The sequence below is a fragment of the Pseudophryne corroboree genome, chromosome 6 (genome assembly GCF_028390025.1).
Source record: "Pseudophryne corroboree isolate aPseCor3 chromosome 6, aPseCor3.hap2, whole genome shotgun sequence".
NCBI classification, from domain to species: domain Eukaryota; kingdom Metazoa; phylum Chordata; class Amphibia; order Anura; family Myobatrachidae; genus Pseudophryne; species Pseudophryne corroboree.
In genome coordinates, this window is record NC_086449.1 from 542,565,896 (window position 1) to 542,579,020 (window position 13,125).

Consider the following 13,125-nt stretch of genomic DNA (forward strand, 5'->3'; position numbering starts at 1 on the left):
GGTGTGATTGACAGGAAGTGGGTGTTTCTGGGCGGAAACTGGCCGTTTTATGGGTGTGTGTGAAAAAACGCTACCGTTTCTGGGAAAAACGCGGGAGTGGCTGGAGAAACGGAGGAGTGTCTGGGCGAACGCTGGGTGTGTTTGTGACGTCAAACCAGGAACGAAACTGACTGAACTGATCGCAGATGCCGAGTAAGTCTGGAGCTACTCAGAAACTGCTAAGAAGTGTCTATTCGCAATTCTGCTAATCTTTCGTTCGCAATTTTGATAAGCTAAGATTCACTCCCAGTAGGCGGCGGCTTAGCAGTGTGCAAAGCTGCTAAAAACAGCTTGCGAGCGAACAACTCGGAATGACCCCCAAAATCGGGACTATAGTAAGTAAACCCCTATGGGTTCAGAAATGTCACAAATTCCTGAGGAGAGTCTAAGTGTACCACGAGTGCTATATGTGAGCCTGAACTTTCTGATAATGTACCCATAGAGAAGCCTCCTTTAATAATTCCTGTACCCTCTGATAATGTGGAGATGAGCATCCCAAGTTAACATGCTGACATAAATATTGAGGATGCTACTATGGAAGTGCAACAGGATGAGCAGGATATTTGTGTAGCTGACACTGACACTAATGAGCTTGGTGGTGATGAGGATGTGGTTTGTGTAAGTCAAGCACCAGTGGAAGCAGTTCTTACCTGTGATAAGAAGATGGTCATTGTCATGTCTGGGCATAGGGCCAAAACATTTATCTCTTGTGTGTGGAATTATTTTTACCCAAACCTGACAACAGTTTTCAAGCCAGAGTAGGTACAGGTAGGGACATTGGGGGTCATTCCGAGTTGTTCGCACGCAAGCTGCTTTTAGCAGCTTTACACACGCTAAGCCGCCGCCTACTGGGAGTGAATCTTCGCTTCTTAAAATTGCGAACGAAAGATTAGCAGAATTGCAAATAGACACTTTTTAGCAGTTTCTGAGTAGCTTCAAACTTACTCGGCATCTGCGATCAGTTCAGTGCTTGTCGTTCCTGGTTTGACGTCACAAACACACCCAGCGTTCGCCCAGACACTCCTCCGTTTCTCCAGCCACTCCCGCGTTTTTCCTGGAAACGGTAGCGTTTTTTCGCACACTCCCATAAAACGGCCTGTTTCCGCCCAGAAACACCCACTTCCTGTCAATCACACTCCGATCACCAGAACGAAGAAAAAACCTTGTAATGCCGTGAGTAAAATTCCTAACTGCATAGCAAATTTACTTGGCGCAGTCGCACTGCGGACATTGCGCATGCGCATTAGCGACTAATCGCTCCGTTGCGAAAAAAAATCCAGAGCGAACAACTCGGAATGACCCCCATTAACCATCTAGGAAATGCCTCCCTGTTATATAATTTGCTGCAAGTTCATGAAAAGTTTTTATCAACATCAGAAACTTAGGCTAAAACAACAAGCAGTCCAGCAACAACTACCTCCCTTCTCTCAACTATATTCCAGCACCTGCAATCTCCACTGCCAACACCTTCCTCAATATCCTCACTAATTATTGGAGGTAGTAATAATAAAAGAGCTGTGAGTCGATATGGATCACGATCAGTCGAAGGAAGAGCAGCAACCAATTACTAATGCTGTGGCTGCTGCCAGTCATGATGATTGTGATATTAGTACCTCAACATCTACTCAAGCTGCTGCTCAGGTGTATAGATGGTTTAGGAAAGGGCACCTGTAATCAAAACAATACTTTACCATGTTAAACAAAAAACATCACCTCTGTTAAAGCAAAAGTTCACTGCCAAAAAATATTAAGTTGGCAACACTGGAATCCATCATTACAGATGTCTCTGTACTTTGTTGGATTTGGTCGCAAAGGTCCTCCTCATAGAATTTGTAGTTAATTTTTATGAACCTGACTTCATTAGTTTCGAGTAGAGATGAGCGGGTTCGGTTCTCAGAGAATTGATACTACCGTATATGTCCAGCGGTACTGTCATATAAATCCAGTGATCCTGCCGTATAATTCCAGTGGTACTGGCATATAAGTCCAGTGATCCTGCCATATATGTCCATTGATAATACCATATATGTCCAGCGGTACTGTCATCTAAATCCAGTGATCCTGCCGTATAATTCCAGTGATCCTAGCGTATAATTCCAGTGATCCTGCCATATAATTCCAGTGATACTGACGTATATGTCCAGTGGTACTGCCGTATAAGTCCAGTGATACTGTCATATAATTCCAGTACTCCTGCCATATAATTCCAGTGGAACTGTCGTATAAAGCCAGTCCAGTGAATCTGCCGTATATGTCCATTGGTTCTGCCGTATAATTCCAGTGATCCTGCTGTATAATTCCAGTGGTGCTGGCGTATAAATCCAGTCCAGTGATACTGCCGTATAAGTCCAGTGGTACTGCCGTATAAGTCCAGTGATCCTGCCATATAATTCCAGTGGTACTGCCATATAATTCCAGTGATACTGCTGTATATATATATATATATATATATATATATATATATATATATATATATATATACCCTGTTGCAAAGTGGATTATTGAGGCCATAACAACTATGCTGGTGTTAAATGTACGTCCAGTATCCACCATTAGTGCAGTGGGACTGCAGTGCCAACCCTAGATGTGCCAGGTGTTTGTGCCACACACTTGTGTCGCTTAGCCTAGTCATACAGCTACCTCATTGCCCTCTTTTACTTCTTGGCATGATGTGCTGTTTGGGTACTATTTTTTTTTTAAGTGCCATCCTGTCTGACACTGCAGTGCACTCCTAGATGGGCCAATTGTTTGTGTTGCTTAGCTTAGTCATACAGGAAACTCATTGCACATCTTTTACATCTTTGCATGATGTGCTGTTTAGGGCCTTTTTTTATATCTGCCATCCTGTTTGACACTGTAATGGCACTCCTAGATGGTCCAGGTGTTTGTGCTGCACACTTGTGTCGCTTAGCTTAGTCATACAGCATCCTCGGTGCCCCTCTTTTTCTTATTTGCATCATGTGCTGTTTGGGGACTAGTTTTTTTAAGTGCCATCCTGTCTGCAACTGCAGTGCCACTCCTAGATGGGCCAGGTGTTTGTGCCGCACACTTGTGTCGCTTAGCTTAGTCATACAGCCACCTTGGTGCAACCTTTTGGCCTAAAAACAATATTGTGAGGTGTGAGGTGTTCAGAATAGACTGGAAATTAGTGGAAATGAATGTTATTGAGGTTAATTAATAATACCGTAGGATCAAAATTACCCCCAAATTCTGTGATTTTAAGTGTTTTATGTTTATTTAAAAAATCATCCAGATCCAAAACATGAAAGGGTGGTTTTGGCAAAACCAATCCAAAACCAAAACACGAGTGGGGAATAAGAACCAAAATCGAAACACAAAACACGAAACGTGCCCTCCGCACAACTTTAGTTAAGACTTCAAATGGTTTGCACTGTGCTTCTGTGCTGGAGGAAGGTACACCCCCCACCCCCTAAGTTATAGCTTTTGTGTAGGTATTGATGGCTTGTTGCTGTTTCTCCATTCGCTGGAGCATATAAAGGGTGCAATTCCAACTGGTCCCTAGCTTTTGCTTCATTTGGTGGCATGGCAAATGGAACTGTCCTTGCAGCCACTGCAGTCTTCTACATGCAGTTGCTGAATGAATCCAGAAAATATCAGGACTTTTTTTGGGCCACTGACAGCATCTACTCAGGGCCGGTTCTAGACTTTTTGGTGCCCAGGGCGAAAGTTTCCTGTGGCGCCCCCGCCCCCCGCAAGGTAAAATAGAGCTGGTGTCCCAAAATAGGGGTGTGGCCACAGTTATCCCCCTGTAGCTGTGCCCCCTGTAGCTTTGCCCCCAGTAGTTGTGACCCAGTAGCGCTGCTTACAAACACACACAATAAAAAAAAACAACTACACAATACTTACCAGCCCTGCTCCTGCTTCCGGACCGCTGCTGCGTTGCCCTCCGTCTCCGGCCGCCGGCTCCTCTGTATGGGAGAGACGTCATGACGTCTCTCCCATAGCAGCTCCGCACTGACACTAGAGGTCAGTTATGACCTCTAGTGTCTGTTAGTGGAGCCGGCTGCAGCGGGTGCCCACACAGCCCACGGCGCCTGCTGCAGCCGGGAAGAGGGGAGCATGGATCAGTAGTGGCTCTTGCCACGGTGGCAATGGCGCCCTGGGGACAGTGGCGGCCTAAGCAAAAGGCCTGCTAGCCCGTGGCAATAACCGCTACTGCATCTACTGCATGCCCCTGTCAGATTCTGAACCACCATATTTATTGTGTGGGCAAAACATGAAACGTGTTCAAATTCACCCATTTGTAATCCTCTAAAATTGTTACTTGCATTAAAAAAAGGAATATTACAGTGCACAGGAATTGTTGTTTTTATATATTTTTTTAATTTATAAATAATACACATCTGTATAAAATTTCTATCAATTAATCTATATATAACCACCTGCCGGTATCACAATTAAATGGTTAAAAGCAACATAGATCAATTTATTTGGATATAGGTGTAAAATATATCTAGCCCCTCTATACAGAGGTGTATTCAATCAATTACCCTACATCCAACTCTTGAAAACTATTATATCAAATTAGTATCACCTTTGCTCACACACACACAGTACTATTAAAAAGTATACTATAAAAAACAGAGATTGGCAATATCAATCCATAAACACTTTACAAATGTAGCAGCAATTATTAAATAGTAACATCTTTTTTCTCTCACAAAAAAAGTATTAACTTGCGCTCCGTTTAATAATTGAAGAGACACTGTATTTAATTTGTGACAGTTCATCTGATAGTTTCTTGTATAGATAAAAATTGGCAACAATAGCCTTTCCGCTGTGAGAATGCAGACACCAGAGATTTATGCAGTTTCACTGATAACAATGTATCCAATGTATCCGGTTAGTGTCTATTTAGAAACCACATCAGCTGCTCAAGAGTTATTTTGCAGTGTGACACTGTTTGCAGCAGCTATTTTAACTGTAAATATATGGTCTCACTTCAACGTATAGATTTGATAAAATCTGGCCAGATATTTAAAAGTTGTGGGTAATCTCACCACTGTAATAGCCTGTTCTGCTAAAAATTATCCTCCCGGCCACTGGCGCATTAGCCTAATGGTGCAGTCATCTCAGAAGGATCCTCCGGTTACACCATCTCCGTAAGCATGCACAGCTCGGTGAATGAATACCTGTCTGATAGTGCAGAAGTTCAACAAGTAGGCAAATGACACTTGACGCGTTTCCCCACCTCCTTTTGGGATCGGCGGCTTCTTCATTTATTTTTTATTTTATTATCTTTATTTTAAACATATTTTCAGGTTTGAGTAACCCCTGTATTACTGGCTGAACAGGAATTGGTTAGGTCAAGCGCTTAATTAACTTGTTGTGTGTGTATATTGTTACTTGCATTATCGGAAATGACAAATCCTCAGGAGAGTCTTAGCAGGGAAAGCTATTTTGCTTTGACATCCCTGAAGTGACACTGGTTTGTCTCTAATACCACTTTTACACCAAAACCCCAGGTCTGACCCAGGTTTCCAGACACATTTCCAACCTGGGTCAGACCTTGTTTACGCTGCACATTTGACCCGGGTTATTCCCGATTCAGCCCCATTTACACTAAACCTGGGTTTGACCTGCATGTAACTCACAGACACTCTCTTAAGGCAGATCTCTGCATACACAGCCAATCAGCAGCTTTTAAGCATAACCTAGGTCGGATAACCCAGGCCGAGCTGTTTACACTGCATCATTACCTGGGTCCAACCCTGGTAGCTAACAGGGTAAGTGTCCTGGTAATTCTTGGTTATTTTTCAAGGACCCTTTTCACCAAGCTGTGACCTGGGTAAACCCAGCAATAACCTGGTTCAAACGCTCGGTGTAAAAGGGGTATTGCTGAAATTGAGATGGAATTTGGAAGCGGGGACACAAGTTATTATCCATCTTAAACGACATGCACGGATAGCCTGCTGCACATACTATCCACCCTCCTCCCTCATACATTTTCTTAGTTAATCAAATAATTAAATTAATGAACTAATCAGTCCTTTCTTTTACAGCAACTGAGGGGATAGAATGTCATAAAAGAAGAAAATTATTTTGGATCATTAATACCATCCCCACTGCCCCTATTGATTAACATTATTGGAATCAAAATTGTATAGCTGGTCAGTGCCCATCAGACTTAAAAGAATACAGTTGTTTCCTCCTAAGTCTAGCCTCGATATGTCATGAACCGCGAGGTGCCTGGCGTGAATGAGCCAGCAGTTCCCACACAACTCTGCACTTTGGTGCTTTTCCAGGAAAACATACTGTAACATACATACTGTATACATACTGTAACATAGCATTTCGCATGCATATACCGCCTCAGTCACACTCAGAATATAGGCATGCCGCATATCATTTTAATCAGCAGAGTCTGCTTGTGCTTCTTATACTCATGATATGTATTTCTGGGGAAAACATGTAAAAAAATGGCCGGAATTAGTAAACACGCTCACGACTAAGTGCAACAAGAAGTGCTGTTTAACGTGACTGCAGCAATGTTGAGAGATGACATATCTATAGTATCTGGTAGCTATGCAAGGAACAGTAGGGGTATATCAAATTCTAGAAGCAGTAATTGCATGCTCCTAACCCCTTGGAAGTCGTGCTATGGTACGTGTTTGTCTGATAAATTTTACTGCTTAAAAAAGTGGGGGTTATGACCTATCTGTGACCCAGTTGGTACAGGTACAGTATGTGTATGTATGTGTGTGTATATTTATATATATATATATATATATATACATATATATATATATAATATATATATATATATTTGTATAAATCAATATAGGTTGTGCAACAGTAGTATTCTTATCAACATACGTGTCAAGAAAAGCGCTTGTCCTGGACCGAGAGTCACCTTCTCCAGCAGTGCAATTAAGGGCATTAATATCATGCAGAATTTAGGAGTAATACAGTACTTTCCTTGTGTTCATAAATATGTTGTCCAAAAGGTTGTTAAAGAAATACAATTTATTGGGATGTGAGTATACCTAGCTGGTGTGGCCCATATATATGAGCGGCACTCATTAGTGTCTATAGGTCAAATGTATAGGTCCATAGATAAATGATCAGATATCCCACCCTAGTGTACAGTAACTGCTAATTAAGGGTAAATAGAGTGTGTGATACAGGTGGTGTGTATATAGATTTTGTGTCAAAGAACTCTCATCTCTGCTGTTCATCAGTCTTGAACGGAGAATGACAAAGTGAGGTGCCAACACAAAGCTTGAAGGAAGAAAATTGAGAGGTATCCAGGATTTCGTGATCACCCTATGTTGAAATTGTAGTGCAGGGTAGGTGATTCACTAGACAGGCATGTGATACCCTCCCTAAGGATAATACAGTTAATAAAGGCAGTGCAAAAAAGTCATTGTAGGTGTGTAATGAGTGAGGTATTCACTCAGGAATATATACACTCTGGATTATATGTATTTATACTAGAGATGAGCGGCTTCGGATTTACTCGGTTCTTAACGCCAGAATTATCAAATGTTCTTTTTTTCTGGATATTTCTTATTGGCTAACCAAAACACGTGACGTCCGTGAGCCAATAAGGAGATTTGGGTAAATCCGAGTAAATCCGAGTAAAACCGAACCTGCTCATCTCTAATTTATACAGAAAGATTATACCATAATGCATGTATCACAGCCAATGTTTATACTCCATACAAGTAAACAATGGTGCTGTTGTACTGGATATTGCCCCAACCAATATGTGTGTGACTGATAAAACTCTATCTATCAAAGCAGCTAATGGGGGCATGTGAGAGAAAAATTGGTGGAAACAGGGCATGTAAGGGAAATTGCCAGGCAGAGAGCAAGTCATTTTCTTTCCTTCTGCCCATCTGGTGACTGGGCACACCCCTAAAGAGGCTGACTATACTTCTCAGGTTTGTGTCACCGCTCTTAACTACTTGCGTGGTGTGGTTACATCAGTCAGAAAGCCAAATCTCAGAAGGACCTCACAGCCCCTCTGCTTCCTAGTTTCCTCCTCCAGTGCCTGATGTTAAGCGATTACTGCTAAGATTAACAGCCATCTGGGAAATGTGACCAAAACAGCTCTCATCTTCCCTGTGAACACCTGGTGGCTGCAGAGAGCCACAGGTGCTGGGGATGTTGCAATGTTTCGATGATCTGTGATCCAATATATTGGGTACCGAAGTTCACAAAAAATTATATTTTACACATGTAAAAAAAAAATTATAAAATCATTTGGAAGGTTTGCATAGATGTTCTTAACCTAATTCAATCATAAACACCCCACCCCCCACCCACCCATTTCTGTTTGTTGGAAAAAAAATACTGGCCCATTAAGTGGGACCCTACCATTGCTACAGCCCAACACTTGTACATTATTAGATTAAAGGATAGATCTGGCCTTCCACTCAGTTGTAGTATTGCTGCAGGTTGCCATTATTTTCAAGGATATGTTGAGATGCTGTGAGGTTTCGATATAACTGAAGGTAATTTTTCAAATGAGCTTAAGACGGTTTCTGCCCTGGGATTAAAAATTCCACATCAATGACCAGATAGGTCAGGTGGATATTTTCTACGAAAGAAAACATCTAGCATGAGAAAGCAACTGAGAATTGCTAGGTCATGGGTTCAGTTATGATAAATAATCCTGTCTGTTAAACTATCTCTAGTGAGATGAACAAAGCCACCAAAAGCTGTGTTTGTTTTATAAATGTGTACAGCTTTAACCCTGTAACAGATAGGCATAAAGTCTATTGATTACTGGCTAAATAGAATACACACAAACACACACTGCTAAACACAATGGGGTAAATTAACTAAAGCGTCTAAAACAGAGAATTGGTGATATTGCCCATAGCAACCAATCAGATGCTGTCTATTCTTTTCTAAAAGGCAATAGAGAAATGATAGACAGCATCTGATTGGTTGCTAAGGGCAACATCACCAGTTTTCTGTTTTAGAGGCTTTAGTAAATTTACCCCGCTGACTGTGTCAATTCTGGAATGTAGGCGCCACGATGTTGCAATGGTTAACAGACTGCTTACAGCATTTTAAACGTATCAGCATAGTCACTTTAAACGTGCTGCTTTACAGACTGCAGGTCTGTTTACAGTACATCTTATACATTTTTATATATAGTACATGTAATCTAAATACATCTTCTTACTGTACATTCATCGGTTGAAACACTAGGCCCAGTGCATCACACAGGGATGTTAACCATTATAACGTTGGTGGCACTCTCCCAATCCCCCATGTGCTTTGTATAAACAGTGAGGGGTAATTCAGACTGGATCGCTGCAGCGGCAGCGATCGCAGTCTGAATTACTTTGTGGTGTGCACTCGAGCAGCGGGTGCACTGCGCGTGCGCACCTCGGGAGCCCAGTGAGATGCTAAAAGCCTCTCAGGGCTGCGATCACCTCTGCCTGACTGAAAGGCATTCGCCTCTGCCTGATTGACAGGCGGGGTGTGGTCCAGACAACGGAGGCGTGTCCGGACCGTTGCTGGGGCGGGCCACGACCCGGGATGCGGTGAGTAGCGGCCTGCCAGTGAGCTACTCAGCAGGTGCAAAAGCATCACCGCTGTGCGATGCTTTTGCACCTCTGCAGGGGGGGGGGGGGGGCAGACATGTGGGGCGGACTAGCCCTGTGCTGGGCGCCCCCCCAGCATGTCTGAGAAACTGATCGTATTTTAGCACATCTACGACCAGATCTGAATTAGGCCCAGTGCCTCTTCTACAGCCCTGCATCCTGAGACAATGGTCCTGGCTGCTGCAACTCTTCATGTGCACTTCCCTGGTGCAGTGTACTGAGGATTAACTGCATACCACCACACTGAGTGTAGCCCAGAGCTGCAGCACAAACATAAGTAAAAGAACATTTTTATTTATCCCTATGTCTCGATGACTCCTCTCAGTTCCACTATAACTTCTGCAGTCTACTTGTGACTAAATGCTTTTGAGCAGGATTTCAGGACACAGACATAGTGACGTCGCTGATCCGGTATCTAGACTTGGAGTGCAAAGACTACCATGGTTACCGGCACGGGGGAGGGACAGTAGTGCATGTTGTTTAAGGCTCTATTTGTGATATGTGTAAATCACATTCACGTCTTGTGAGTGATTTTTATCCTTTAGTCAAGTTTATTTCTTGAAGCTGATGTATTGGAAGCAGAAAAAAATTGGAAGTGTAAGAATCTTTGTGATTTTGAGAAAGGGCAAATTGCAATGGCCAGATGACTGGGTCCAATGTGTTAATGGTATGCAGTGGTTAGTACCTACCAAAAGGTCCAAGGAAGGACAACCAGCAACATGTGTGTGGGGAGCAATGGCTAGCCCATATGGTCCGATCCTACATAAGAGATATTGTAGCACAAATTGATGAAATAGTTAATGCTGGCTATAATAGAAATGTGTCATCACACACTGTGCATTGCAGCTTTCTGCTTATGGCTCTGTGTAGCCGCAGACCGGTCAAAGTGCCTATACTAACCCCTGTCCACTTCCGAAAGTGCCTACAATGGGCATGTGAGCATCAAAACTGCACCATGAGCAATCGAAAAAATGTAGCCTGGTCTGATGAAGTACCTTATATTGTTCATCATGTGGATGGCTGGGTATGTGTGTGTCATTTACTTGGGGAAGAGGTGGCACTGGCACCAAGATGCACTACGGAAAAAAGAGAAGCGGGAGAAGGCAGTGTGATGTTCTGAGCTCTGTTCTGCTGGGAAACCTTGGGACCTGGCATTCATGTGGATATTACTTTGACACGCACCACCAACCTAATCAGTTTTTGTAAATCAAGTACATCCCTTCATGGCAACAGTATTTTCTGATGGCAGTGGCCTCATTCAGCAGGATAATGCACCTTGCCAGGAGCAAAATTTGTAGAAAAATTGTGTGAGGAACATAAAAATGGTGACTAGGCCTCCAAATTACCTAGACCCCAATCCGTTTAAGCATCTGTGGAAGTTTGAGCCAAGGAGCCCCCACCTTGCAATTTACAGGACTTAAAGTACTGCTGCTAATATCTTGGTGTCATATACCACAGGACACCTTCAGAGGTCTTGTGCAGTCCATGCCATGATGGACTAGAGCTGTTTTGGCAGCATGAGGGGGACACACACAATATTAGACAGGTGGTTTTAATATTATTAGCTAATAACCAGGCATACGGATGGGTACCTCATATACCTCTGTAATCTACACAGGCACACTTTCCATCAATCCCATACAAGCAATAACTGTTTATTGAGGTCACATGAGTAATGTGTTTTATTGGAGCTCATCTGAAAGTGCAAGAAAGAGATTTTAGCAGGTAAGTGCTGTCTGCAGTGTTATCGCCATGAGATTTCTGTGATCATAAATCAGGGTGGTTATACCTGAACACTGTAGATGTCTGGATTTAGAGGTATCAACTATTCTGTAACCTGTGCTTACCAGTGCACCAAGTGTATATACATAGATACAGGGTAGCACTTTGGTAACTCACAAACCAAAGTGGATGCTGTAATTTACAATACCTAAAGTTAGGCTTGCCATACTATCCTTTAAAACCAGGACACTCGTGAATTACACAGGTTCTGTGTCTGGCTTAATTCAAGCCTGCATTTCACTTGGTTTTAATCAGCCATAGAACTTGTGTAATTTATGAGTGTCCCAGTTTAAAAGGATAGTATGGTAAGCCTACCTAAGGTGTAGCATCATTATGTTCTGTGTGTTATCCAGATTTCAGTTCGAAATCTCTTGATTGGCCATCATCACCTTCTCCCAACTTTTCTTCTAGTAGAACAGTTGAGCCCTGCCTACCACTCACAGGGACTAAAGTGCCAAACATACCTTTCCCAACCTACAGTATTACTTCCCTATTCATTCCAGTCAATCAGCAGTAATCCATAGCAATCAATCAATCAATCAATCAATCAATCTGTGGGCACTAAAATGTGGTATAATGTGAACTAGGCATTACTATAAAGCATTAAATAAACAAGGCCACTGCTAGGTGATATGCATGCCTAGATCACCACACAACTCCTGAAGACTAATAATAGGTTTCACCTATAACAGTCACCTTTCCCAGGAGAAATAAGTTCACCCGGTACAAGGATGCCACCAGGACTTAACACAGGTACACAGAGTCAATATGGAAACTAGACAAGCACAAGGAATGGGCTGAGGTGGGAACAGAAATAATAGTATAGAGGCTGTAGGCAAACACACAGAGAGCATTGGCATTTCTGTAATGGGTGCAATGTGTGCAGTGTATACGGGCCCCTGGGTCCAGGGGCCCCCCACACCGCAAATATGTTTTAATACTTACCTTTACGGAGTCCAGCGTTGGGTGCTGCAGCCATGAGAAATATCACCGCCAAATGGTTGCAGCACATGTGCAGTAATAATTAGTCTCCAGAACATGGCGGGTGCCATGTTTCCAGATGCCTGTGCATGTGCAGTGCACTTCAGCACAATACTGGAGCCTACTTCTCTGAGCAGAGGAGGGGGCCCACCCATAGTCTGCACATGTGCCCCCTGTTCTGTTAAAACACCCCGGACAGATAGAAAAGGTTATGGCTGAAGCTGGGAGAGGAATATAGCCAGTTAAGAATCCTAGAACCAGAAAAAGATAGAATAGCAGACAGGTGTATGACTGGCAAAGACAGAGTGCAGACAATGATTCCAACAAACAGGGACAAGTGCAGTAGCTAGGCAAGAATGGCTGGCAGTAACTAGCAGGAACCTACTAGCGTACTGCAGCAGGGCAGGTGACTTCTGGCAGGACAGAAGCTATAAACGGCTATGCACCTAAGCCCTGACTGTGCTTTAAATATTCAAGGAGCTAATCAGAACCCCAGAACAGACCCCTTGCAATGCATTACACTGCAGGTACAAAGGAAGCATCCCAACTGCTTAGGTATAGCTGGGACCAACAGAAAGCGCTGCTGCAGAGAGGCCCGGTTGCCTAGTGACCGTCTGGACCATCAGCCATTGCGGCTGGTGTGACTTGGTGTCTTGGTTGCCTAACAATGACCTGGACCTGTGGACAGCTGAGGCGGCTCCTAACATGTGGGCCATATAATGAACAACCGCTTTAAAGA